Below are 26,090 nucleotides of genomic sequence, written 5' to 3' on the forward strand. Positions count from 1 at the left end.
GTTAAGCTTGATGCAGGGAGAGCCCAGCCAGGGTGATCAGTATATGAGGGGGATGTGGGACACTCCTGCATCCCCTTGCTGTGGGATGCTCGATGGCCTCCTGGGCATTGGATAGATTTTGGAGCAGCTGCAGTGGCCACTCTGATTTACAGAAGGTCCTCAGCAGCTGCCCAGGGCTGTCAGAGGACACAGTGTTCCCACTATGCTCCCCTTCCCCCTCACTTCTCCAGCATCTTGTTCAGCTGGAGACTGTAAAGAGGGTCCAGAGAGGCCATGGTACCTGCAATCCAATAACTCTTAATGGAGCTGGGAGCTGATGGGAGGAAATCCCAAGGGATTTCTTTTCCTCTGTCCCATAATTGCCCCCACCTTGCTCACCAGCATCCCATAACCAGGTCTCCTCTTCTTCCACATGCTTGTTTCCCACACTCAGTGAGGGCTCTGGGGACAGTCCCCATCCCGTTGGCTTCTGAGAAAGGCAAAAGCATGAAGTGGAGCAATTGCTGGGGGTGGGGGAAAGATGCTGCTGGGGGGAAACGCACTGCTCATGCCCTGCCGCTACCCTCAGGCAGCAGGGAGGAGGGATGAGCCAGGGGGATGCTGCCATGTGTGCCCCGACCACTGGGATTTAGTGCAGCAGGGCCCCAGCTGCCCTGTCTCGCTCCCTGCAGCCTGGCCTGGAGCAATGCCATGAGGGTAACGCGCTGTCCTACCCGCTCGGCTTCCCTTCTGCCTGGGATCAGGTTAGTGCAGAGTCCTTGCTGCCGGGCTGCAGGACGAAATATTTGGAGAACTAATAAGCAGAGGGGCACTGCGAGGGGAGGTGGAAAGCGAACCGGTTCCTCTCTCCCTCACCCACTTGTCTGTGAGTCGAGAGGCAAAAAGGGAGCAGAGAAAAACCTCAAAACGGCACCTCGAGCCAACAGGAACACTGGCCCGCGGTGCGGCAAGGAGTCGGCCTGGGGTGGCGTTGCTGAGTCCTCCTGCATGGTCCAGGGAAGTCCGGAGCAGAAACCATCACCCTCTGGGCTTGGGGGATCTTTGCAAACCTGCAGCCTTGTTTTTCTTCATTGTTTCATCTGGAGGGGGGAAAGGTTGGGGGACGTGCAGACATACGTTAAATCCCGTCTGTGCTGTGGCAGTGATGGGCTGGGGGAGAGTTTGTGGTAGCTGGAAGGCCTCCAGACACCATCCGGCTGGAAGGCTGCTGACAACTGACTCGAAGCAGTGCAGGACAAGGGAGGTTTGCATCGAGGCATTCCCCCCAATACCCGCCAGCTGCCTCCATCCCGCTTGCCCAGCCCCAGCTCCAAAAAACCTTCAGCACAGGGCACCAGGCAGCGGGGGGGCTGACACTGACTGAATTGGGTTGACCCAATTCAATGCAAACCAGAGATCTCCTCACCAGAGCAGCACAGAGCAGGGATTGCCTCTCTCAGCGGCTCAGTTGGCATTAAATCCTCAGGGGAGGAACTAAGCTTCACCCCCCTCCACCAGCTCCATCTCTTCAGCCCCCAAGGCTGCAAGTCCTCAAGTACCTTGGAGACTGTTCCTCCTCTTCCCAGCTCATGCAGAGGAGGCCACAGACCTCAGGCCACTGGCCAAGTTTTCTGCTCGTTGTCCATCTAGGATGAAGGCCAAAGCTGAACAAGACAATCCAGATCAGTGTGGAGATAATCTCTGCGCAAGGGATTTTTTCAAGCTGTGATGAAAGCTGAGCCCTGTAAATGTCACCCAGAGATACCCCGGCTCCACAGCGCTCTGGCTTGTCTCACAACTGTAAATTTCAGCACCAGAGCAGGGGGGAAATGACTTTTTTTTGTATTTACTTTGTCAATTAAATAATGAGTTTGTGCTGAATGAGCCGCAGGCTTTTCTTCTCCTAGCAATGAGGTTCTACTGGGCTGTGTAAAACCAGCATGTGCTGCAAATCCCTAACAGTTGTTGGTCTCCTCCTGAGAGTCCTTAGCTAGGAGAAGAGGTGCCCAGGTGGTGCCTCTGGACAGTGTAAAGGGGACACTAAGGCTGTCCTTGTCCCTCCTCCTGTCTCTCCTCGGGAGATGCTGGTATTTGGACCACAGGCTGCATCCCTGCTTTCCCATCAGTGGAAGGAGAGCCTGCTTGCTAATCTTCTGCCTTAACCACTTGACACACCACTGGCTTAAGACACCACTTGTCTTAGATTTCAGTAAGTCTGCGACTTCCTCCTGTTGAGAGGGTGCTGATATTCATCTGCTTAAAACAGTGCTCTCTTCCCCTGCATGCAGCCAAGGGGCCACAGCTGCTACATGTGCTGCTGGAAACATCTTTCCAGTGGTCTCAAGGTGCATTTGAGCTGGGAGGGAGCAAGAACTGCCCTTAGATGCAGAGTCAGGGAGCTGCCGCCTCTTGCCTCCATCCCTGTGCTGCAGGGTGCTGGATTTGGAGGGGATGTGGTGCCAGGTGCCCGGCACGCTCCAAGCTGCCTCCAGCCTCTGCATTTCACTTGTCCCTTGTCCTTCCACAAGCCAGGGGCACTCAGCTGCATCCTTTTCATGCTGTTCCCTATGGTCTGGAGCTACTCACTTCAGCACGGGCTGCTGCTGGGCCCGGCTGCACAATGCTCTGCCTTGTCACCTTTCTTCAGTTGTAGCTCTCCGGTTTTGGGCTCTCCAAGCTGACCCTTCCACAGGGTTCATAGTAAAACCAATGGCTTCTCTCACTTTGGCCTCCATGGGTGGCAGGGGTTGAGGGCTATTTTTTTAAGTTTATTGTTGCAGAAATGGGATGCTAGGATGGGACAAAATGAGCCCCAAACCTCCCAAAAACCCTTCCTTCAAACAGCTCCTCTCTTGCCCTGGTGGATCCCACCCCACAATTTCCCAGCTCCACCCCTTCCCCTCCCCACCCCAGCTTCAGCCCCAGGCAAGGGACTGTCTCCATTCCCCCCACGGTACCTCCCAGCATGGTGGTGAAACTAAGATGTGCCTCACCCACGTGCTGAAACAAGGTGCAGGGAGATGCCAGCTTTGCTGTGACCGTAGACGGAGCAAGACATTCATGTCCCCCTCCTCCAGTGCCCCCCACCCGCTCAGCCTGTCCCCTACATCCCCCACACATGCGAGAACATCCTGCTAAGCCCCTCCCCAGCACCGCACCCCTCCACAAGCTCGCCCCTGTGCTAGCCCCACAGGCTTGGCATTTGGCCTTCCTCCTTGGCCCCCTCGACGCCCTCTCCCTGGTGAGCTCATCTCTCCTCCAAGGACTCGCAGGCCGACATCTCCACCCAGCCTCTCCCACTCATAAACCTTCCTGGATGTCCCACTGCCAACTCAAGATCATCATGGCAAAAACAGGACAACCCCCTCCAAGTCCTCCCCACCCTGCTCCAGTGATAGGTAACTCCATGGTTTTTTCCCATTCCCCAAACTCCCAAGTTCACCACCACCTTCTGCTCTTTCTTTCTTCTTCACCTTTCTCCTGGAAAACCCACCACATGTGTCACATACCCCAACCTCAGCTACTCCATGCTCTGGGCTTTAACATTTGCCAACTCTCCACCCTGCGGTCTGAGCATGACACAGCCAAGTTCACGGGCAGATCTGATATTTCTCTCCAGCTGTTTTGGCCACATCACCCTCATGCCCTTTATTGGCCATGAACACTTTCATCACTCCCAACTATATCATCCTCCCTCCCTGAGCATGCTCGGCCTCACCCGCCGCTCTCCTCGCAAAGCAATTACATCACCATGGATGACATTAATAGTGCTCATGCAGAGCACGAAGTAACACTCACATCCTTTCCCTCCCTTACACCGTCAGCGAACGTAATAGCAAATCCTACTGCATATTCCCCCAGTGGTGACTTAGTAATTTTCCTATATCATCTGCTCTCCCTTTATCCACATCAATTTACCAGCTGGCTGTAGGGAAGCCAGGTGATGGAGACAGCAGGAAACAAGAGCCTGGGACCACAGAGAAAAGATGATTTAAGGATGGGATGGGATGGGATGGGATGGGATGGGATGGGATGGGATGGGATGGGATGGTCCCTCTGCATGGGCACATGGCAGAAAAGGAGGAGTCCTCCTTACAGCTGCCGCATCGTGGGAATTGGAAATGATGGGTCTCACCTCTGTCCAGCATAAGAGCACCCATGCTGGGGTGACCACTGCTCCCACCTACACGTGCTGAATCATAGAATCATAGAATCGTTAAGATTGGAAAAGACCTCTAGGACCATCATGTCCAACGATCAACCCAGCGCTTCCAGGTCTCCAAAACCATGTCCCCAAGTGCCACATCTACATGTTTTTTGGACCCCTCCAGGGACGGTGACTCCCCCACCTCGCTGGGCTGCCTGTTCCAATGCCTGACCACTCTTGCAGTGAAGAAACTTTTCCTAATCTCCAATCTAAACCTCCCCTGATGCAGCTTGAGGCCATTTTCTCTCATTGTATCACTGGTGACTTGGGAGAAGAGACCAACACCCACCTCACTACAACCTCCTTTCAGGTAGCTGTAGAGAGAGCTATACTGAAGCTGTCAGTGGCGTCTTAGCCGCCCAGGCACTGCCTCCATCAGCCCTGAAGCCGCGGCAGAAGTCCATGCTGAAGGATGCCCGGTGGAGCAGAGCCTTTGACAGCAGCGTGATCCCGTGACAGCAGGAGGGCGTCCAGCCAGCACTCCTCAGAGAGGCCTCCCAACCCTGACTGCCAAAATCCTGCTTTAAGTACAAGAAAATAAATTGTGCAACCTGCCTTAGCCTGGATCGTAACACCCCGAACAGGCAGAGGGGGAAGAAGGGGCAGAAGCTGGGATGAGGATCAGGCCCTGCATCACAGCATTTAGGCTGGACCATGCTAACATCTGGTGCTTAAGCAGCGCCTGTGCCAAGCGCTCCCCTCCCCGTCTCTCACAGATATGCCTGGGATGCTTCCGCAGCCGCAGTGCCCCTCCTCAGGGGTCCCAGAGATGCGGCCACACACAAGCCCTGTCCTCGTGCCCATGCTCAGACCTCAAGAGCCACAAGCTCCCCTAAGCTTGCCTCCTGACCTGGCAAGACAATCTCCCCCATCCCAACTCTGACCATTAAGGTTTCCTCGAGCACACGAGCAAGGCATGCCAGCTGGGTGACTGCAAAGCGTCTCCATACCACTGCAGATCCCCAACCCACCCTGGGCAGTGCCTCAGTGCCAGACGCTTGGTTCAAAGCAGCTGAATCACACATCAGGGGTCCTCTCCTTCCAGACCTCCAAAAGCACAAATTGCAAGCCTTAATTAGCATCAGCAGTGCAAAATAAAAAGCCACCCAAAACCCCTGAGTGGCTGTTGAGCCCACTTGCTCCTCCAGCTCTGATCTAGGACGGTTGTTACACTATCGCAGCTTTGCTCCTGTAACTGCGGCCACACAAAGCAAAGGCTAGACAGGACAGAAACATCCACGTGAGCTCCTCCGCATGCACACCACAAGTGAGAGCTATTATATAGCAAGGCATAGTAAGAAGGGGTTGGAAAATGCAATGTTCTGTTTCTTCAGATGTCCCAGCCTCCCTGAGCTGGGTGGTAGCCAAACTCTGTCCATGGGAAGGTCTCACCACTGCCTCCAGCCCTTTCCAAAAGAAGGCTGTCAAGCAGGGTTGCAGAGCAGGCAACCACCAGTTAGATAAACCCCCTTCACAAGTGACTACTGGTGCACAGAACAGGAACCGAAGGAGTGATGGCTGGTCACCTCTCTCACCTGCCTTGTCGTCCCCCGGTGCCCAGAAGATGCGCTCTTTGCCTCAACAGGACCACTGCTCACCAAGCAGGGGCTCAGCAAAACTGTGTCTTCTTCCCCACACCATAACCCAAGAAGCCATCAGCTTGTCCAGTTCCCATCTTTTGGCCTGCAAGATTCTTTCAGTTACACATATGTACGATATCCTTGCTGGTCCAGAAACAAGAGATGCATGATCTGTTCCCAGCACGTGTCAAGGAACTGTCAGAAAAATTGCTAAGGCCAGGAAAGGATGTGGGACACCAGAAGTGCTACTGCATCTCCTCTCTTATGTACAGTTTCCACCAAAGAAACCCAAGAGACTCAGCACCTGACAACGCATGCAATTTACAGCCTCAAAACCTCAACTGTTCTGAAGGAAAGTTGGCATGTGAGAGTTTATTAGTGAATGACTCTTGAACCCAATAATTCAAAATTTAAAAGGGAGTTTTCAGGCTGCTTCTGAAGATGACAGTTCAGGCGCTCTGTTGTACTGCAAAAAGCTGCTTGCTGAGCTGCTGTCCAGGAAGAAAGTTGTGCAGAAAATTCAGTGTGGCAGGATTATAGATACCTTCAGACTTGAACCTTGGCTATAAAACAAGATGTCCACGAAAGACGACGGAAATATAAAACATGTTCAGAGAAGTGCCAGGGGTCAAGGCACTGTGGTTTATATGCAGTTCAGTTGGAAGAGTGAAAAAAATCTGGAATTCTGGAAAAAAAGGAACATCAATACTCATGCTGCCTCGCAGAATTACCGGGGTAACAGCCCTTGTACAGGTAGGCTGTCTGAGGCCAACCACAGAGTGACCATCAGCTTGCAGCCACTTCCAAGGACACCGTGAAGATGTTCTGGAGTTTCTACCTCCAGCAGGATATTTAACTTATTTTGCATGGTATCAACACTCTCCAGGCTCATGGGGGCTGTAGGAAACATCTCAGAAGGCTTCATGGTGCAGCTTTCTATGCTAGACCAAAGTTGTCTCTCTGGAAAGTCAGAGGCAGGTGAACTCAAGCACTTCATCTTTTGCTTCATTAGCAATGAGCGACGCTTCCTTCCACCTGGTTTGCTCTGTTCTAGAGCAAAAGGCAGGCTTGTTCCAAGTCCATCAGCAGACCTCACTAGATCTGCACCAATAAAGATAATTGGGTATGAGCACAGAAGAGGAGGTCTTGCAGCTCCAGGCTGCCTCTCTGCATTCGTGGAAGCTGGTGTGACGGTGCCACATCTTTGCTGTTTCATCAAAGCCAAGTGAAGAACGACACCAGGCCTGGATGGAAAGCAGGATGAGCAAGTAACCAATGGGGTGAAAGAAGGAAGAAAACATACAACCCATGGCACAGCAGGAAGATGCATACTCTCCAGGGGACTGGGACCACAAAGGAGAGAGTGGGGCAGACAGGACTCCAGGATGCTATTAAGAAAAATGAACTTTGAGGTGAACATGGGGAACGGCAGAACAGCCAAAGTGAAACAGCAGCAGTGGAAGCCCTGCAGATAGCTCATTTGGGACTTGGCCTGGTGTGAGTGCTCTGCTTTCTGTGGCCAGCTGGAAAATCTGCAGCCGTTTCATTTCCACCAAGAAACCCAGAACATCTGTGAGGGCCTCAGAACTGAATTAGATGCAAAATAAATCAGTCCTTTGCGTCTTTTTTCTCAATAAAGTCACTCTGCCATCTCAGTTTTCCATGCGCTGCAACTAGGAAAAGTCAGGCTGATAAAGAAGCACGCTGGCAGGATGGTACACCTCGGAGTCCTTGCTCTGGGCTGTCTGCAGGTTCAGGAAGTCAATGCATCAATTACACTCCGCTCTTGGGTTTTTTCCTTTTGCCTCCTCTTGGTTAGAGAAGGCTGGTGTATATTGTTGTACCTACAAACTACACGGAGGTTTGAACACAGTCCTGGTCTCCTCGGTGAGCGTCAACAGCACAGAAGCCCTGATAAGAGAGGACAGTCATGCAAAGGGAGGGGACTTCCCAATAGCACGGTCGTGAGAGAACTGCCAACATAAAGGCTTTAGCAGGTGAAGGTGCTGGAGGCATCCAGAGGAGCAGAGGTGAGGACAAAGATGTGGCTGATGAGGCAAACAGCGATTTTGGAGCTAGGGAGCCTGTCCAGGCAGGAGGCTCAGGGCAGAAGCAGTGGTGGAGGTGCTGCGACTTCCCCAAGCCCTGAGTTTCACAGCCAGCATGAGCTGAAAATCTCCCACAACTGGGCAAACAGCCCAGGAGGAGCTGAGCTCTGGACTAGTGAGGATGGTGCCTGGAGAGCAGATGAAGTTGAGGTTGTAGTGGGGGTTGAACTAGATGATCTTTGAAGGTCCCTTCCGACCCAAACGATGCTGTGAGTCTGTAAAAGCCAGTTAAGAGTGAGGGCAGTGGGACAAATTTACCTGAAATCTTCCTTCATGGCTCTGCAAGTTTTAAGAGGAGCTTTTTGGAGGTGCCCAAGCTCTCTTAGCAGAGCAGTTTCCCAGCTGCAAACTCTGCATCTTCCCCCAGTGCCAAGACCCAACTGCCCGTGTGCTTCCTCACGAAGATCCCCCAATGCTATGGAGGCAAGAGCAGGAGGAGATGCTTGGTTGGACAGGAGGAGAGAAGTTCCGTTGCTGCTGTAGAAAGCGCCCAGCCTATTGGAGGTTTAGGGGGAGCCCAATTCTGCCATGGGGCTGCGCACCCGCAGCCCAGCAAGCTGAGGGATGAAGGGAAGGATCCAGCACTCGGTCAGGGATAGCACTGGGTGTTTTGCAGGCCAACAGAGCACAACAGCCATTTCCAGGGACATTCTCGGGCATGGCAACAGACTCTGCCCATCTGTTTCCAGCCAAACTCAGCTTGGGGAGGGTCTGTTCTGCACCCTGAGACAGCAGAGGCCCTCAGCTTAATTCTGAAAGTACAATGAAAATCCCCTCTAATAAACAAATTCGCAATAGTCTTAATAATGCCAACCCCTTTTTTTTTCCTTTGTAGCAACCAATGGAGAAGCCACCTCAAGCTGTTTTTTCCCCATCCTATTTCTGTCTCCATCTCCCATTTCCTTCTATCCAATATTACCTTCCTAATTCCAGCTCTGATCCTTGGATAATTTGAACATATTGCATTGCTTTACAAACTGTGTTATTTTATCCCTTTCACCTGCCACTTTTGTTTTAGATAAACACTCATAACTCCCAACATATCACTTTAACTCTTTGACCATCACTGGAAATTGAACCTGCCGAGACTTTCACAGGGGAAATTCTTTCCTCTCCTTTTCTTCTCTGTTTTGTGTGTTAAGCCAAGCAAAATCTCACCTGCCTTAGCACTGTCTTCATATCATTTTCCTTAAGCTCTGCCTAATAATTTCACCACCTTCTGGGGTTATTGTATCTGTCCAGGCTTGGCCTGTGGTGTAAAGCCATCTTAATCACAGCTCCTTGTTGAGGGCTACTTATTTCCTGTCCCAACCATCACCTCTCAGGATTTGAAGACCCCCGAGCTGTGCACAGGATACCAGATTTAGATACAGGCATGCGCCAAGCAAAGCAGGGAGCTGACACATCTCACACCCATTTTCCATCCCAATGCAGTGAGCACGGACAGCACCATGAGCAGGAGCTGAGCAAAATGCTCCCAAATGAGGAACATTTCCTGGTGCTCCTTCCATATCACTACCAGCACTCAAAGTCCAGCCCTGCCTTGTCCTTGCTGTTGCACCAGAGCTCAGAGTTGCTCCAGCATCACCTCTTGTACATCAGCAGCATCCTGGCGAGCCAGAAACAAGCCATGGTGCAGCTGGGGAACAACAAAAACATGGGGCAAAGGGAAAAAGTTGCAAGCTAGAAATGCCTTTTTCCCCTATTAAAAAAAAATCAGGAGCAATTCGCTCATCATTCTCACATCCATCACCCAGGGATCCCCATTCAGCTCCTTGGGCTTAGCTGTGCCTGCCCTCCTCAGGACCCAGATCCACCTCCTGTATTCATGGGATCAGCTAAATCACTATCCTTCAAAATATCTGATCCCCTCAGTCTTCCCAACCTTAACCACCTTAAAATCTGTTGTCCTTCTGTGGACTTCTTACTTCGGGACACTGGACCAAATGGGGGTGTGGTTGGAGTTTGCAGGGAAGCCAGCCACCTTGCAGGGAGTGCCTGCACCAAGAGCCGACAGCAGCCGTTCAGGTGTGCTAAAAGGAGACCAGCACTGAACATCTCCCCCTTCACCTGGCAACAGCGCGACCCACACTGGGTCCTGCTGAAAATTCCACCTTGGCCAAGTGCTCCTCACCGCTGGGCCACCACGGGCAGCAGCCTGCTCCTCTGCCTCCTATGTGCCTCACCACCACCGTGCCCTCAGTTTGGGTGTCATCCCAGTCCGGACGGGCGACAGGAGCATATCACGTATGGGGCAGGTGAGGCGGTAACAGAGAGAAGCTACTTGGAGCACAACTTTCTTGCTCCCACATGAAAGCATCTGCGCTTACTGTCATCTTCCTCCAGGGCTACCTTCACCATCCTTCTGACATCATTTGGGGGGAAAAGGGCCAAAACACGAGGGTCCTTGGGGGGCCATACTAATGCAGACTGACCTCCTGGCCTCAGTGCTCCACCATGGAGCCAACATCCCCTTCCCACCAGCACCACTCAAAACCAGCACTCAGGAGCCACTGGTGGGACCAGATGGACTAAAGCTCTGACACGAGGGATAGCTGGGACACCTCACAGTTCAGGAGGAAACCCACAGCCCTCCAAAAACTGCTGCTGGCTCCCTTGCCATGATCCTCAAAAGGCTTCTGGGAGGAGCCTGGGTTAACAGGGCCGCTCCGCAGAGATCCACCCGCTCAGCCCGGGGTCACAGCCGATCTGTGTCGCAATGTCTGAGTCATCTGTTTCCTCCCAGTCACCGAAAATGGCCTCAAAGTTTGCACAGATGGTGCTTAATCCCGGTTTAGACAATGGACGTTTGGGCTTTTAAACGACAATTACTAAATGAAAGCAGGGAGAGGGAGGAGAGGCAGCGAGGGGTGGGAGAGGGCGCAGGCAGGACGGAGGCCGGCGGCACAGCAAGCCGGGCAGCGCGCAGCATCCAGCGGGCATGCCGGCACTGGACAGGCACCCTGGTTTAGCCCACAGAGGCTCAAAGCAACAGCCAATGCTAAATCTCAGAGGGATGAGGACCAGGGGACCATGTCCACCCCAGGGACCTTAGCGTGCCTGGGGCTTTCTGTCCTTAACCTGGCCCAGAGCCCTCTCCCCGCACATCACCCTGGGGGTGCCGTGGGTCAACAGCATGGTCATGGCTCCATGAAAGGCAGTGGTACAGTTGGTGACCTCTTCCCAAGGCCAGGAGAGCATCTGGAAGGTCCTCCTCCCACCCACCTCTGGGAGATGTCCATCTATGGATGGACAGCTGGTGCTGTGGTGAATTTGGCCTCCTTGAAGGGGAGTGATGGTGAACGATGCCATGTCCAGCCTCAAAAGGGAAACACCCAGCACCCAGGGCATTGGTGCTGGCATGGCTGGAAGTCCCAGAAATGCTCTGTACAACACACAGGGTGGCGCCTTCAGGGTCTCCCCTCTCCTGCCTGTGTTCAGCTGGACTCACATTGAGGTGGCGGAACCAGACCCCTTTTTACCACCATCCAGCCCCAAAGCTATGGCAGGACCAGGTACAGTGAAGGTTTAGGGATGGAGGGGGTCAGCCCATGCTTGAGAAAGGGGGAAGCCCTTCTGTGGGGCAAAACTCTCCTTTCGCACCGCTTGTCGTTCCCAGCCACTGGTCCCACCAGTTGGAGCACTGGGAGATTTACAAACAAGTATGAGAGCAACGCTGGGCCAAGACAGGGCAGAGGGAGCCAGCAGGGCTCAGCACGGGGATTCAGGCCAGGGGAAGTCTCTTCCTCTTCCCTGCCAATTCCCCCTCTCCAGCCCAGGAAAGACGATGTGGGGCAAGACTGCTCCTTCTTCACCAAAAGCAGAGCATCGCATCTCAGGCTGGGGGCTCCCAAGGAACTGGGTCACAGCCAAAAAAACCTCTGCTCCATGCAGGTTACGTGGGCCTGAAACAGCCGGGAGAGGGGAGGTATCAAGGTCTTGAGATCCCCAAGCAAAGTAGCACGGGGCCAGCTTTCCTCCCCGGCTGCACTCGCTGTCCCCGTCATGTGTCCACGTCCGTTTGACAGAGCCCCGCACTTCAGAAGCAATTAGCAGCCGAGTTGAACTAATTCCCCGCGTGGTGGGTCCAACACAAACAGTGCACGCTGGCCCGCGCCCCACACCTCCGCGTGCATTCACCTCTGTTTCGGAGGGCCAGGGCGTCTCTGCCAAGAGCAACACAAATAACCCGCTGCTTCTCCAGGTTAAGAGGCAGCCCTGGAGGGCTGGAGCTTGGTGGCCGGGGCCGTGCACACTGCCGCCAGCTCCGCAGCCGGCAGAAAAGCAGCCTCTGTTAACAGCTCAGGTCAGGACGGAGGCAGGCAACAAGGGTTCGTGTATGCCGTACTTGTCCCGGGGGACTGGGGAGGGGGAGAGGCGCGAGGTCTGGGGGCAGGCAGCGAGGGAGTCCCAAGCCAGGGAGCTGGGGGTTTCGGGGCAGAGGGGAGAAGGTACTTACAAACAGCACCTGCGGGGTGTTTGTCAGCCCCACAGAGGCTCCGGCAGCTGAAATAACAACTTCGGGAAGGGGGGGGGGGAAATGTTGCTGGGCCCTGTCGCCCCAGCACCGGTCCCTGCTGCTCGGCTCGGGTGCTGCTGGGACAGAGGCCAACGGGCCACCACAGGCATCGCTCAACCCCTTCTGGAGCCAGGGATGTTCCTGGGCTTGGTGACAGCCCCTGGCAGGGTTTTGGGACTCACCCAAGGGCTCCTGCTCCTGTTTAAATATCACAATGCTGCAGCGCAAGCAGGGTTGACAGGCTTTCCTGAGATGCATTGTGATTTTGGTTGCAACAGGTTTACAGAGTTAAAATCGGACCCCATCTCACCAAGGAAAGAATGCAGGACACATCTTGTGACAACGAAGGGATCCAGGCTGCTCTCCAGGAGACAAACCCACTGACGGCTGAAGACAGGAGGGTAGATGGCAACAAATCCTCCCCTTGGCACGCCAGCCCACCTTGGGCCAGCTCTGCTTGGAGCCCTTTGGCACAGGGCAGCACGCTGCCGCTGCCAGGCCAGGATGCCACCCACACAGCCCCGAGCAGGTCAGGGCTGCCCACCTTGTGCAAGCATGCCGAGACAGCCTCAGGGCAGCAGCCGAGCACCCATCAGAGCCAGCACATGAGGAGACGTGTCGGGAATGGTGCAGGACAGCAGCCAACGGGGTTACGGCAGCGCTGAGCACCATGTCTCGCCTGGGATCAGCATGTACTGGGGATCCCAGGTGGCATCAGAGGGGCTGTGACGCTGGTGTGCCAGCTCCTCCTCAGTGCTCACTGCTCCTGTAGCTAGGGCCGTATTTCTGCCACCCATCACCCGTGCCAGGACATGGCCGGGATCATGCTGGGAGCACCCACCAGAGGAGAGGAGAGTTGTGTCACCAACCATCAGCCCAAATCCACATCTCCCATGTGAGGCCAGGGTCAAACCCCTTCAAGTACACTCGGACAGGCAGGGACTTGGCTGCCCATCCTGCTCATTCTCCTCCAACCAGCTCTGTGACCCAGCAGAGGGGTAACCACATCCCCTCTGCAGAAGTCAGGCTCACACAGCCTGTCTAGACACAGGGACCAACATCTCCAAGAGTCACAGTGCACAGATGAGCCTTTGGCCCACAAATGCTTGGTCCTCTGCTGTGAGCAGACGTCTGTCCAGCCCCTGTTGCAACGCACAGCCGGAGATCCACCCCAGCAGAGTAATGCCTGGCTCAGGACACGTTCCCACACGCGCTGCAAAGTCACAGCCGCTGCCCCAAGCAGGCGATGGAGAGGTCCTGGGGTCAAGCTATTAAGCCTCCTATCTGTTTAAACCCTTAAGCTGTCCTGTGATCTTGGCCAGGCATCCCCATGCTGGAGCCCATGGTGGGGAGGGAGAGGGGTGTTTAGCGAACGATACCTCATGCAAGCGCCCCAAGGAGCCAAGGACTGGGGGCTGCCAGGACTGGGGGGAGTGGCAGGAGGCGGAGGGCTTGGGGGGCTGCCAGCAGGCTGGGAAGGCCCCACAGCACAAAGCAGCCCCTTTTTCACCTCTGCCCAGCCCTTGGGCTCCTTTCCACCATGCCTGCGTGGGCCCAGCAGCTTCCAGCCCCTGAATGCGTCGCAAAGCCACAGGAGAGGAAAACGCAAGGGGGCCAGGGCAGAGGCTGGTGGATGGATGGGGCGGGTGGACGCACTCTTTGGCCTCACTGGGAGAGCCAGCCAGCTGTACCTCGCAGGACCAGGCTGTTCATGGGCGCTTACCCCAGGCCGCAGGGCTCAGCCCACTGTTCAGTGTCTTCTCAGGGTATTCCACTGCTCCGGTGTACCCAGTGGCTGGGATTCAGCTGCTGCCACATCCCCAGGGTCTCATCCTCAGCAGAGTGGCCAGGAGGAGGAAAGAAGCCATAAAATATGAGGCATGCCCTGAGGCAGGCTATGCCACACCAGTGCCACCTCATTTCAGGAATGTCATGGAGACAGGAGAACTCCCAGGACATCTACCCATGAGATGTCCACCTTACCCACACAAGGTCTGCAGGGACACAGGAAGAGCCAGAGCCACGGAGGAACAAACCTCCAAAAGCCATGAATGAACAGCCTGCCCTGCAAGCTCCAGGCCAGCTGGGACTGACCCAGTGCTCTCCACCACCAGCAGTGCCGCCGAGCAGACCTCTACCCTCGCATCACCGAACTGCAGATAGGATGCACAAAGTGTATTGCCACCCACTGATGTCCCTTGAAACCAAGGGCCTGCTGCAACCACTGCCCAGGCTCGGGAAAGCTTGGACAAACCAATGCTTTTGTTTTGTCTTACCTCCCCAGCTGCCAGCACCTCCCCAGGACAGAGGGGACCTTCCCAGCCATCCAGCCGAGACACAGCCAGGCCTCAGCCTGGTGTTGGCCATGGTGTGGGTCTCTGGTCCCTCAAGCTCTAACAGCACCTGCAGTGACCAAAACGATCCTGTTTGTCGCTGCAGAGACATCATGACAGATACAAGTGCTCGCTCTGCCCGTGTCTGTGCCTCCCAACCAGCCTTCAGGAGGGAAGCAGGCAAGGAGCCAGAGCTGGTAAGCTAAGCCAGCAGGTTCAGGGGCTTTTTGGATGGGACAGTTTCAAAAGACTGACAGACCCAGCTGCATACCAGAGCCGTGGTTCTCTGAGCTGCTCCCAGAAATGAAAATACAGTGACACAGATCTTCCTAAACCAGCACACCTCGGTCCTGAGACATTCCCATGGGTCATCAGAGTCCGCAGAAGCTCCTCCGGAGTGGTTTGTTTTCACGCTCCCCCCTTTCTCATCCTCGTTCTCCAAGACTCCAGGACCCAGTGTCGGTCTTTGGATACAGACATCACCCATGGAAAGCTGCAGCATTGCTTGGATACCCAGGGAGGAGCCTTGGTCCCCCCGGCTTTCTTGGGGCACCTTGGGGGTAAGCCACTGAGAGAGAAGGGGATCTGGCAATGAACACACAGCATGTGGGGCCTCCCCTACAACCCCAGCCCTGACAGGACCCGCAGGGTGCACTCTGCTCCCTCCAGCCTGACATTTGCTAACTCCACCCAAGACAGTAATAAAACGCATCTGGCGCAGAAGGGGAATAATTCGGCTGTAGCTCTCGGGCTTCGTTATCTGCACGCGATTAGATCTCCCTCCCTGAAGGCAGGGGGCAGGCAAGGAAGGGACTGGAAACCTGGCTTCGCTCACGATGTCTGCGCAGAGCAAGCCTGGAGCAAGTCCCAGGCTCTGGGGTTGGGCTGTGACCCCTGCTGGGCAAGGCAAGGCGAGAGCCAGGCTCACCTGCACCTCCAGAAAGCTTCCCTGAGCACTGCTGCATTGGCAGTGCACCTCCACGAGCACACGTGCAAGCCCTTCTGCAGATAGAGAGCTGGGAAAGGGTGCTGAACATCACCTCCAGTCACAGCAGTGGCACTGCTGGGGGACTCAAAGTGATTTCAGACACTGCTGTCACCTTGGAGCGCCCTAGGGCAGAGATGGACAGTGCTCCATCCCCAATCCTACCGCTCTGAGGCAGCACCCCGAGGCTCTGCACTTCAGGAAGCATGGCCGAAACCCAGGCTAACCCCATCAGCACCCAGCCCCACCTGGCAGGGATGTCCACCACCAGATCCCTTGCTCCCTTTTGCAGGCTGATCCCGCACAGGACATGAGCATCAGGCTGAGTGAGCTACACATTCATTTTGCAGTGTGCTGTGCTAATTTTTAAACACCGCGAGAGTAAATTGAACCTTTTGCAGAGCTGAAGCGTACCACGTAAACTCAGTTATCTTTAGCAACCAAACCTGCAATCTCCCCAGAGAATGAAATCAGGTCTGTTAGACCAGGACTATTGTTCTCAAACCCAAATTGCCATCAGTCACAGGAGGGGAGAGGGGACAGAGATCCGAGATGGTTTATTGTCTGGGTGGTTTGTTAAAAACAGTTTGACAGATTAACCCATGCTGGAGCCAGGCTAGAGCCAAGCCAGAATGAAACTAGAAGGGAGCAGAGTAAAGGGCAGACACTTAAAATGAGCGAGGTCGAGGCAGGAATCAAAATCCACGTGCTCTTCCTCTGCAGAGGCGAAGCCTGCAGCACGCAGTGCGGCAGTAACCCTGCCACAGGGGTCCGAGGAAGGACCAGGTCAAAAAGTACATGCCACAGCACCATGGTAAGGCTTTCCTGCTTTCACAGCCAAGTTCATCATCGAAGGGAGGCGCAGGTACTGCATGCGCTCCACGCACGCCACACTAGCGCTGTGGACACATCACACAGCCCAGGCCCTTCCCCATTCCTCCCAGGGTTGTGAGTGCATCCAAACACCCACCTCCGTCAGAGCAGGCAGCCCCAGGGCCAGTTATCCCCCATCCTGTCTCCAGACACCGCTCAGGAGTGGGATAGGCTTGATCAGGGCATGGGGTTAAAACTCACATTTCCAAAAGCCCCCTCGAGCAACACAGCCCCATCTTCAAAAGCGATACTGCTTTCGAAGCACGGCGGCCGAGCTCTGGCCAGACACCATGGCCAGATTTTCAAAGATATTTCAGCCTCTCAAGATACAGATTAAAGTCCTGGAGGGGGTTTCAGAGGCAGCTCTCTGGGCACCTCAGCACTTGCATCCATCAAGCTCCTGAATTACTCAGACATCTTGAAAGATACTCCTTTGGTAGCCATGTCCCCAGCTTCTCTGGGCTGCTCTTCCACATCACGAGACACGCCAGCCCCACAGCTTCATGTTTCCTCGCTCTCAGGAGGCAAAAGATGCTCCCGCTGTTTCGCTGAACCCTTGAAAGTGAAGTCCCAGCTCACAAACCTGAGCAGCACCTTCCCTTCACACGAGAACATCAAATGGCCCAGATGCCAAAGCTGGGGAGAGGCATCAGCCTGGTGGCAGCATCCACCCTGGGACAGGTTTGTCCCATCCACCTTAACAATTTCTTTCACCAAAGAGACCAAACCACCCCAGGCTCACCAGGGCTGAGACACTGGGGAACAGAAACCAACACTGAAGGACATCTACAAAGAGGGATGGGGCATCTGGGCAGTGTCGCAGCTGGTACAGGCTTCTACAAACCCCAGATGAGGGTACCTGAGAGGGGCTCAGTGCTTTCTGCCCATTCCCCTGTCCCCATGCAGAAACTACCCCACAGGGACACAGCTCTGGGGCAAACAGTGCTCAGGACGAGCTTGCTCCAGAGCCAGGGAGATGCAGGGAAATCCAGGCTGCTCAGCACAGCCCATCAGTGGAAACAAACTCTCCCACTAAACCCCCTCACTTCTCTTCCTCCTGATCCTCTCTAAACCAAGGCCGGGTTCATCCGGAGGAAGCCAAAACCAACAGAGCCTGGGCTGCTCTCTGCAGTCCGGCAGCAGTCGGAGCCCAGCTGGACGCTGCTAATTCAGCCGCGCTCTGTTGATGGTGAGCCCCTGCGCAGCTGTAAACAGCTCAGCAGTTTGTACACTCTCCAGTATTGATGTTATACAAAGGAGCTGGAAATGTAAATGATTGCACTAGACCTACAGCCGGTGGCTGCTGGTGCAGACGGCCCCCGGCAAAAGAAGGAAAAAAACACTCTCTCCAGCCCACTCCTTGGCACTGGGAGCGGGGCCTGACGCTGGCCGGGAGCGGAGGAGCAAAGCTTTTACGTGTTTGCCATCTAGTGGGCTTGGAAAAGCCTGCACAGAGGTGCTGCCCTGCAGCGCAAAGCCTCGCCAGGCTGCAGGACTGGAACAAAACCTCTGCGATTTGGCCAAGACGGGTCTGTTTGGTCACCGTCAGCCCACTGATGCTTTGCATCGGAGTCAAGGCCGGGGGGGTGGACCAGGACCTTGCAAAGCATCCTGCTGATGAGACACCCCCTCCTCTGGAGATAACATGTCCTGGGAAAAGACAACATCCATCAGGGCAAGGGGTCTGTACCTTCATGGTAAGAGCCTGAAAATCCACCCCAGGACAGCTACGGTGGCCACACCTCAGGAAAGCGAGGATGCCACCTGCATTACATCTGCTTCGCCTGTTCGCAGAAGAGGCCAAATACTTTTTTTAGGAATAATATTTTCATTTTTAAAATCAGTGGTTTCAAGGGAAAGGGGCTTAACATTTCCACCGTGCTCCCAGCCAACTTGGCTGCTAGCTCAATTAAAAATCATTTGGGCTGTATGGACCCACACAGGCCTGCTGCCCCACAGGCCACCGGATCGTCTTTAGGATCGTAAAGAAAAGGGGACATAAAAAGAAAGAAAAACATATGATAGTATGTAACGGCACTAACAAGTAAACTGTTTTAATTTTCACCCGAATAATAATTCCTAAGGAGGAAAAATAAAGTTTGTTCAGCTGTAGTTAAGGTTGAGCAAACACAACACTAATCATTTTTGCTTTGCCTCTTGGGAAAGGCTCTACAGGAGTGTCACGTTCAAAAAAGAAAAAAAAAAATCCAAACCAAAAACACAACAGTACCAACTCTCAGCCCCTGGGAAGGCTCTGAAGAGCTGGTGCCGCTTCACCCCCGCCGAGAGAGGGGTTGGAAAGTCTCGCTGTAACCCGGAGCAAGCAGCCAGCTCTCCCCAGGCCAGCCTGGGAGGCTGCAGCAAGGCCAGCCCAGCTTTGGCAGCGCGTTTTTACCCTCCAAAAGGCTTCAACGATACGTGACCCCGCGGGAATCAGCTGCACAACTGCTGACAGATCCTATGGCACGCCGAGATGTCTGTAAGAAGGCTTGAGCACATGGGATCTGCTGCCTGGCTGCGGCTCCTGACAGTACTTGCCGGCTTCTCTCCATGCTGCTCCATAAAGAGGTCCCCCTCTGGGGAAGGGGGACCTAAGAAGAGGCAGCTCAAAAGGACAGAGGGCAAAATAGGGGCAGGGGAGAGAAGAAAGCTGCAGAGGGAGGGACAGATGGAAAGGAAGCAGTGCAGAAGACATGAGACAGGTGGAAGGGGTCAGAGGTACAACAGAGAGCAGTGTCAGAGGATACTGGGAAGACACGTGGGGAACCAAGACATGGGTAGACAACTGCCAGTGGGAAAGGAAAGGCAGAGGGAAGTCAGCAGGAGCCTTTTCCTCCTCTCCTCCAACCTCCCAGGGACAGCTCGTTGCAGCACAGGGCTCACTTGGGATTAACCGGAGTAGTGACACCCACTTTGGAAACACCGGGTTGGTCTTAAACTGCTCCTCTCAGGCCAACAAAGATTTGCCAACTAGTCCACAAGGAGCAGGCAATAAGCATCTACAGAAAAGGGGCACTTTGCCCACCCCTGCAACCCCATAACTGACATGGATAAAACACCCCCAGGGTTTATCCCTGCAGGATCCACTCACATCAGAGGCCAGGCTTGCACTGCCTCCCTCAGACCCCGATGCCCATGTCTCGTCCAGCTTCACCCACAGCTCTGGTAACGGTGCCGGAGCCACCTCACACGCTCAGGAACGCGAGCGATCAGGAAAACCGAAAACGTCCATCGCAGACGCTGGATTTGATCCCAGGGAAAGCTGCTGTGAACAGAGGAAGGGGACAGCATCCCGGCTGGCAGGACACCACGGGGAGGTTAGCTGCACGGGCCATAATGACCCGTGTACCCAGCAGCAGTGAGAAATTCCAGATTATTTCTTGCAGCTGACTCCGTCCCCCACTGCACATAGGTGACAAATTACCATCTCTGTTATTTGAGCACATACCAAATCAGGGTGATCAGTATTTGTCAAATAAGGGAAGAAAAATATATTGCGTAAAACATTGCAAGGTTTATTTTAACAGGGCTTTAAATATCAGTCAGTGCCAGGTTCATAAGCACCACTTGGGATGGTTGGCCCTGGCTTGCCATAAGAAACTTATTTTTATTCTTTTTTTTTTCTTCCCTCCTTCCTTTTTCTTTTAATTCAAAGGAAATAAAAAAGCCTGCTGCCTCCAGGGGCAGCAATAAAGATGCCCATCCCATCAGAGGACAAACACTGTGCTAAGCAACACCAGCTCTGCTGCATAGCAATGACTTATACACAGCTTGTGCTTGCCCTTGTCCACGTGAGCCCAATACAGGCAGCAAAGGCTAAATCCCTGCCTGTACACGGAAGGCAACACTTTTCAACCCCCAAGCAACAACAGGGCTGGCCTTGCCGCACCCTGCAGCAGCATGCGGAGCTCCCAAGAGAGGCCAGTTTGCACCATAGGTGCTCTCCATGCCAGGCAGAGGAGAGACCTGCACCAGCCTTCGAGGCTGCTGGTCTCCCACAGGTGTCAGGCACACTCACAGCATTCGTGGAGCTTGGCTACCAAAAGCAGAGCCAGTGCAGGAGCCCAGATTTATCTGCCTGAGATAAACACGCAGCTGGCCATCCTCATAAAGGGTTGCTGGGCTCATTTCTTTGCCCCCAAATCCAAAAAACACCCTAAGTACTTCCCAGTCCTGTAAAAACCGTGCCTTTAGCGATACCTGCCTGGTTTACCCCTTGATGTGGAACAGGAGCAGAGAAATGCAGCGCCATGGAAAAGGTTTATCCTTGTGCTTCAGAGACAGATATTTGGTGCTACATGCTCTGGTGAGTTAGACTGAATGAAGGCAATGCAATACCCGACAAGCTTCAGAGCTACCCATAGGCAGATCCTGACAGCAAGGGGTGCAGTGCCACACCAGTTATGCCCACGATATCTCTGATTTACTCTACAGGAGCCACTGAGTGTCCCGTCGCTGTTACACAGTGATGCACCATGCCTGGAGAGCTGAGCAGACCCCATCCTCCACCAGGATCTGACCCAGGGCCAGGACAAATTCATAGTTGAATCAATACTCATAGCTCACCTTTTGCTGGCACAGGAGACTCCAACTCCTAAGCAGGGCTGAACGCCTCCAGGGATTAGCCATAACCACCTCCCGGGTTGCCAAATATCCCCAGCTGCCAGTGGCGACCTCAGCAGCCACCTGCACATCCCAGCATTGCCACCATTCGGGACGAAGCCAGGGTTGTTGCGCTTCAGGGTGGGCCAGCCAACACCTCTTAATAACAAACTTCGGATAAAAACAGAGAGCACTGAGCTCGCAACCATACCACAGCCCCCTCTCCTGTCCACCAGCCCCTCTGCCTATTCCTGCTTCTGCTTTTCAGAAAGCAGAGTGGCTTTTCCTCCCAACTGCATTGCTTGGACATGGCCAGGTCTCCCCATCAGCACAGCAGCGCACCAGAGACCCGGCCCTCACGTCTCCTTGCAGGAAATGAGCAACAGCCTCTTGGCTGGCAGGGCAAGTTTCTGGCCTCAGCAGTTTCTAAAAGCGGCGCCCGAGTCAGACATCCCCCAGGAGAAAGGAAGAAGCCAGAGCATGTTTACAGGGCAAGCCTTTCACATGCTGTTAGCTCCTACATATATTCAAGCATCCTCGCTACACCCAGTGCAGCCCTGCACCTCCACTGTAGAAGTACAGCCCACACAGGGCACGAAGGAAAGAGCTGACTCTGCTGGCAGGCCACAGATGAGGAGACTGAAACACACCTGCAGGGCCAAAGTAGTCACTTACCTCGCTTGGAAGACATCAGTTCTCACGCTGTGCATGAAGGTGCTCATTGTGAGCTCCCAACTGCCATTCGATGTTCTCGTTTCACCCGCGTTACCCCCACTCTGTGCCCTTGGTGGCATTTAAAAGGAACTGCTCCTCGCCCTACATGACCCTTGGATATAAGGAAGGTACGCAGCCCAGAACTGGGACAGGCAGGTGAAAGACAGCAAACAACTCAGAAAGCATCAAGGAGTAGGAGCCCACCCTGCTGAAAGACCTGGGAAGCATGCTGGCTCTGTGCTGGCACCTCAAGTTCCCCTTGGGTATCAAATTGTGAAAGGGAGATTCGGGAAACAAATGACCAAAAGCAGGGCTAGCCACACAGCAGAAGTGCGGGACTCTTTGAAGGCTACCTTACGGGAAGGTGAAGAGAAATGCCTTCAAACCAGCAAAGCATTATGAAGGAAGGGGCAAGATACCCAACTGCTTCACTGCTGCCACAGCTCTTGGCGAGGGAACATCCCCACCTGCCTGGTGCTCCCAAAGCATTCAGGAAGGGTCAAGAGCTGCGAGTTTCTCCTGGGTAAGCTCCCTCTAGCTGTAACCATGTCGTTGGGAGCACGGGGAGGTGACATATGCGAGGAATAGCACCCTAGACTCTAGACCCCATGCTAAATTCAAGGAAGACATATGCAGCACTCTGCTTACTACCCCTCCACCTTTCCAGGGCTGTATGTCAGATAAAGTAACCCTTCCCCTCCATGTGAATGTGAAAAATCCTCACCCCTCCCCCTGCAATCACAGGTAGGCTTCGGTGAGCATCATCACCCCAAAATAAGAGAGGTTGATGTCCTCTCACATGTTGAGTGTTGGCAGGTCATCAATGTACCAGACTTGTGCAGAAACCACTTTTATTCAGGAAAGAGCTGGACTTTTCAGCAGCAATATTTTCTGAGATGGTAGCACAGTACCTGTGGATGTCCTACGTTTTTATACAGCTCACCAGCTGTAACTGCTACCAGGGAAATACCAGCCCGTCAGACAACAGGCAGACATCTCTGGGGTCAGCCCGCCAGGAATAAACTGCACAAACCTGCACAGTGTTGGTCCAACTCCAACCAGTGTCTCCCGTGACTGTACAGTGAGTGTACAGATGCCCTTGTACTGTGGGGTTTAGGCTTTTTGCTTGCACACTTACAAATAGATCTTTCACACGGGCACCGCTCTGGCTAGAGAGGTGCAGCAAGCAGAGGCCAAGGGGAGCGAGCAGATGCACACATGCTCCCCATATGTGCAGGCAGGAACACCAGGCTGCACTACACAGCCCTCAGCAGGGTCCTGATTTCTTCTAAACCAAGGAAAAGCTGGAAATTCAAAACTAACAGAAGTATTTTCACACACGCATAAAGTCTATGTCAGGAACTTAGTAAATATCTAGCTCAATTTTAGGTTTATGTAGTTTATCCCAGCCCAAATACTGGTGCTAAGGGATTAAAGGGGATAGTAAACCTGTGCTTCAGCGCTCAGGCCAGTTTCTTATCAGAGAGCCCACCAAGAAGCAGCTGTAAGGCCTTTAGCCTATGTTTTCCTGATCCAGTACTCCACCACCTCACCCCGACACACCCAGTCACCTCCCGTACAGATACCAAGCTGTGTGACCCCCTACAGCTGGTTTGCTTAGTCCCTCGTCAGGCTGCATCAGCAGCACACAGGAGCCAGGCACTGCCGCAGGCCATCCAGGAGGCCCAGAGGGCAGCTGGACTCTGTCCCACCCTGGCGGCTCCTGCTCTGAGCACCGCTCGGCTCCAGAAGCTCCCCGGGTGTGGTGCAGAGAGCGCTCAGTCCAATTCGCTGCAGAGCCTCTTACGAGTGGCTGGCGTCAATAACGCAGGCTGATTTTTCATCTCGGTCCTTCTGCCTGAAGCCACCAGAGGGCAGCTTGAAACGTAACCATTTACACGCTTGGCCACGTTAAATATTCCATTTCTGAGCACTGAAACCTGCTTACCCAGCTACTGGCCCACAGGAACTAAGGACACCCCACCACGCACTCTCTGCCCTTTCGGTGAGCGATGGCACAAGTGCTAGTGGCTCAGGGAAGCCCCTCTTCCCTGCTGCACAGCAGGCCTGGAGGCCTGCCAGCACACAGCGCAGAGGGTCTGTGTTGGTTTTGTTCTTTGCAGTGATGCTTCCTTTGACAATTCAGGCCCAAGAAGAAAAAGACTTTACTGATTTCCAGGGACCAGTAGGGGTGATCAGACAAATACACTGCCTTTGTTACTCTCAGCCTCCGACAAAGCTGAGAAGCAGGCAGAGGGCAGCAGCACGAGGCTACGTCTAAGATACAGAATCTAGAACCAAGGGAGTCTTCAAAACCAGACAGAAGCCCTGCTGCAGCATTGGGAGTTTCATTCCCCTGCCCCTCATCCAGGCTCCTCTGTCCAAACTGAAGCCTGTTTCTTTTTGATCCAGGCTTTTTATCCTGGTCCAAAGCCCATGAGAAATTATACTTTTATCTCACCTCACTATAGTGAGCAGGAGTCCGTCGGTCGATACCAGCTTACAGGGGAAGAAGAGGGAGGAGATCCTGAACTTGCCAGTGTGTTTATGACAGGGCAGCAGGATCTCCAGTTAAGATAACCTTGCTGTTGAGCTCAAGCCTGTTCCCTGCTACCAGTTTCTTGCGCAATCCTGGACGAGTCATTCAGGGCAGGAGTTCACAGGAGAGCTCCAGCCAACCAACGACTCCCTGCTCATGGTTTCTTTTTTCCCAGGCTGGGTTTCAGGAACTGATTCAGCTCATGAAAAGGACAGATCACCACAGGACCAAGGTAACAAAACCAGCAGAAATACACTGCCAGGAGCAGGAGCCTGCTCCTTTCATCAGCTACAACTAATTTATTCTTAGTTTAACCACTTCAGGATTCTTCTTTACAGTCGTTGAAGCATTACTTTCCTCTTTCATGCTTGACGTTCTCTGTTTGTTTTCCTACTCGCTAGCAGGAAGGTCTCTGGGCACCCAAATGGTGACTTGCAGCCCTCAGACAGCAGACCAGGGGTTGAGGAGGAACAACAGTGAGGAATGTTTCTCAGAGGAAGCGGAGCATGGGCAGCCAGGCAAAGCAAAGCAGTGTACCTCCCCAGCACAGGACCCCAGAAGCACCCCTTATAAAATAGCTGCACAGTGAGAGAGCGAGTGGTTCGCGTAAGTTAAGGCAACAGGAAGGCTGGGTCAGGGGCAGCGCTGACACAAAAGCTCTCACAAATCCCACTCAAAGTCTGTTTTTAAAAGGAGGCAGCTGCCACCAGCTGCAAAATGAGACCTGGTGGTGGCCAAATAACAGAGGACGTTGCTGCCTCTTGGGAACACGCCAAAATCATCAGTCTGTTTTTAGCTGTGCCTACAGCAGCGAACGGCAGAGATGGTAGGAGCAGATTTGCCAAGTGAAACCATACCCAATAGCAACACTGCGTGCTCTTCAGGGGGCCCTTCAAACTAACCCTAGCTGGGTCCCAAAGACCCAAACTCCATTAGCTGCTAGAGGACAGCAGATGTTTAAATTTTACCTAGTGCAAATCCAACTAGCACACTCAAACACTCTGGGATGTGAAGTAGAGAACGTCAAGTACAGACAACTTGGAGATCTGCACATCCATCTGACCTAACACACTGAAGTAGCTGCACCTTGTCAAATCTCCCTTCTGCGAGCACCTTAAGAAAGGGCAGGTAGATGTAACCCAAGCAGAGAGAGGAAACAGTGAAGAGGACCATCCCAGGTCAGATGAGACAACACTCTGCTTGGAAAGCCTTTCAGGCAACGGGCAGCGTCTGCCCGGTGGTGTACTGCAGTCTGTGCAATGCCACGATACAAACTGCTAAGGAGCCCAAGTGACTGTGCCACTGAGGATGCAGTTGCTCCAAAAACCTCGCTCTCAGAGCTCTTATCAAATGTGCTCATCTTTCCTTACGTGATACCTTACCTGTGTTTTAATAAGGGCCACACCTAGGTAAGTATAATGCACAGCGCTGACAGCAAGAACCAGCACATTACTGGGGAGGAGAGGAATAAAGAATATGAGCAGATGAACATCCTCCTGGCAAAGCTGCAGAGCTCAGCCTGTCTCACTGATAAAAGCCATCTCCCAAACGCTGCTGCTGTTGAGCAGCACCATTTCTTCCAAGGCATAACACAGCTTCCCATGGCCCCACAGGGAAAGAGACAAGGGAGAGCACGAAAAAGCTCATGCCT

This window comes from Phalacrocorax aristotelis, chromosome 19 (genome assembly GCF_949628215.1).
Source record: "Phalacrocorax aristotelis chromosome 19, bGulAri2.1, whole genome shotgun sequence".
NCBI lineage: Eukaryota > Metazoa > Chordata > Aves > Suliformes > Phalacrocoracidae > Phalacrocorax > Phalacrocorax aristotelis.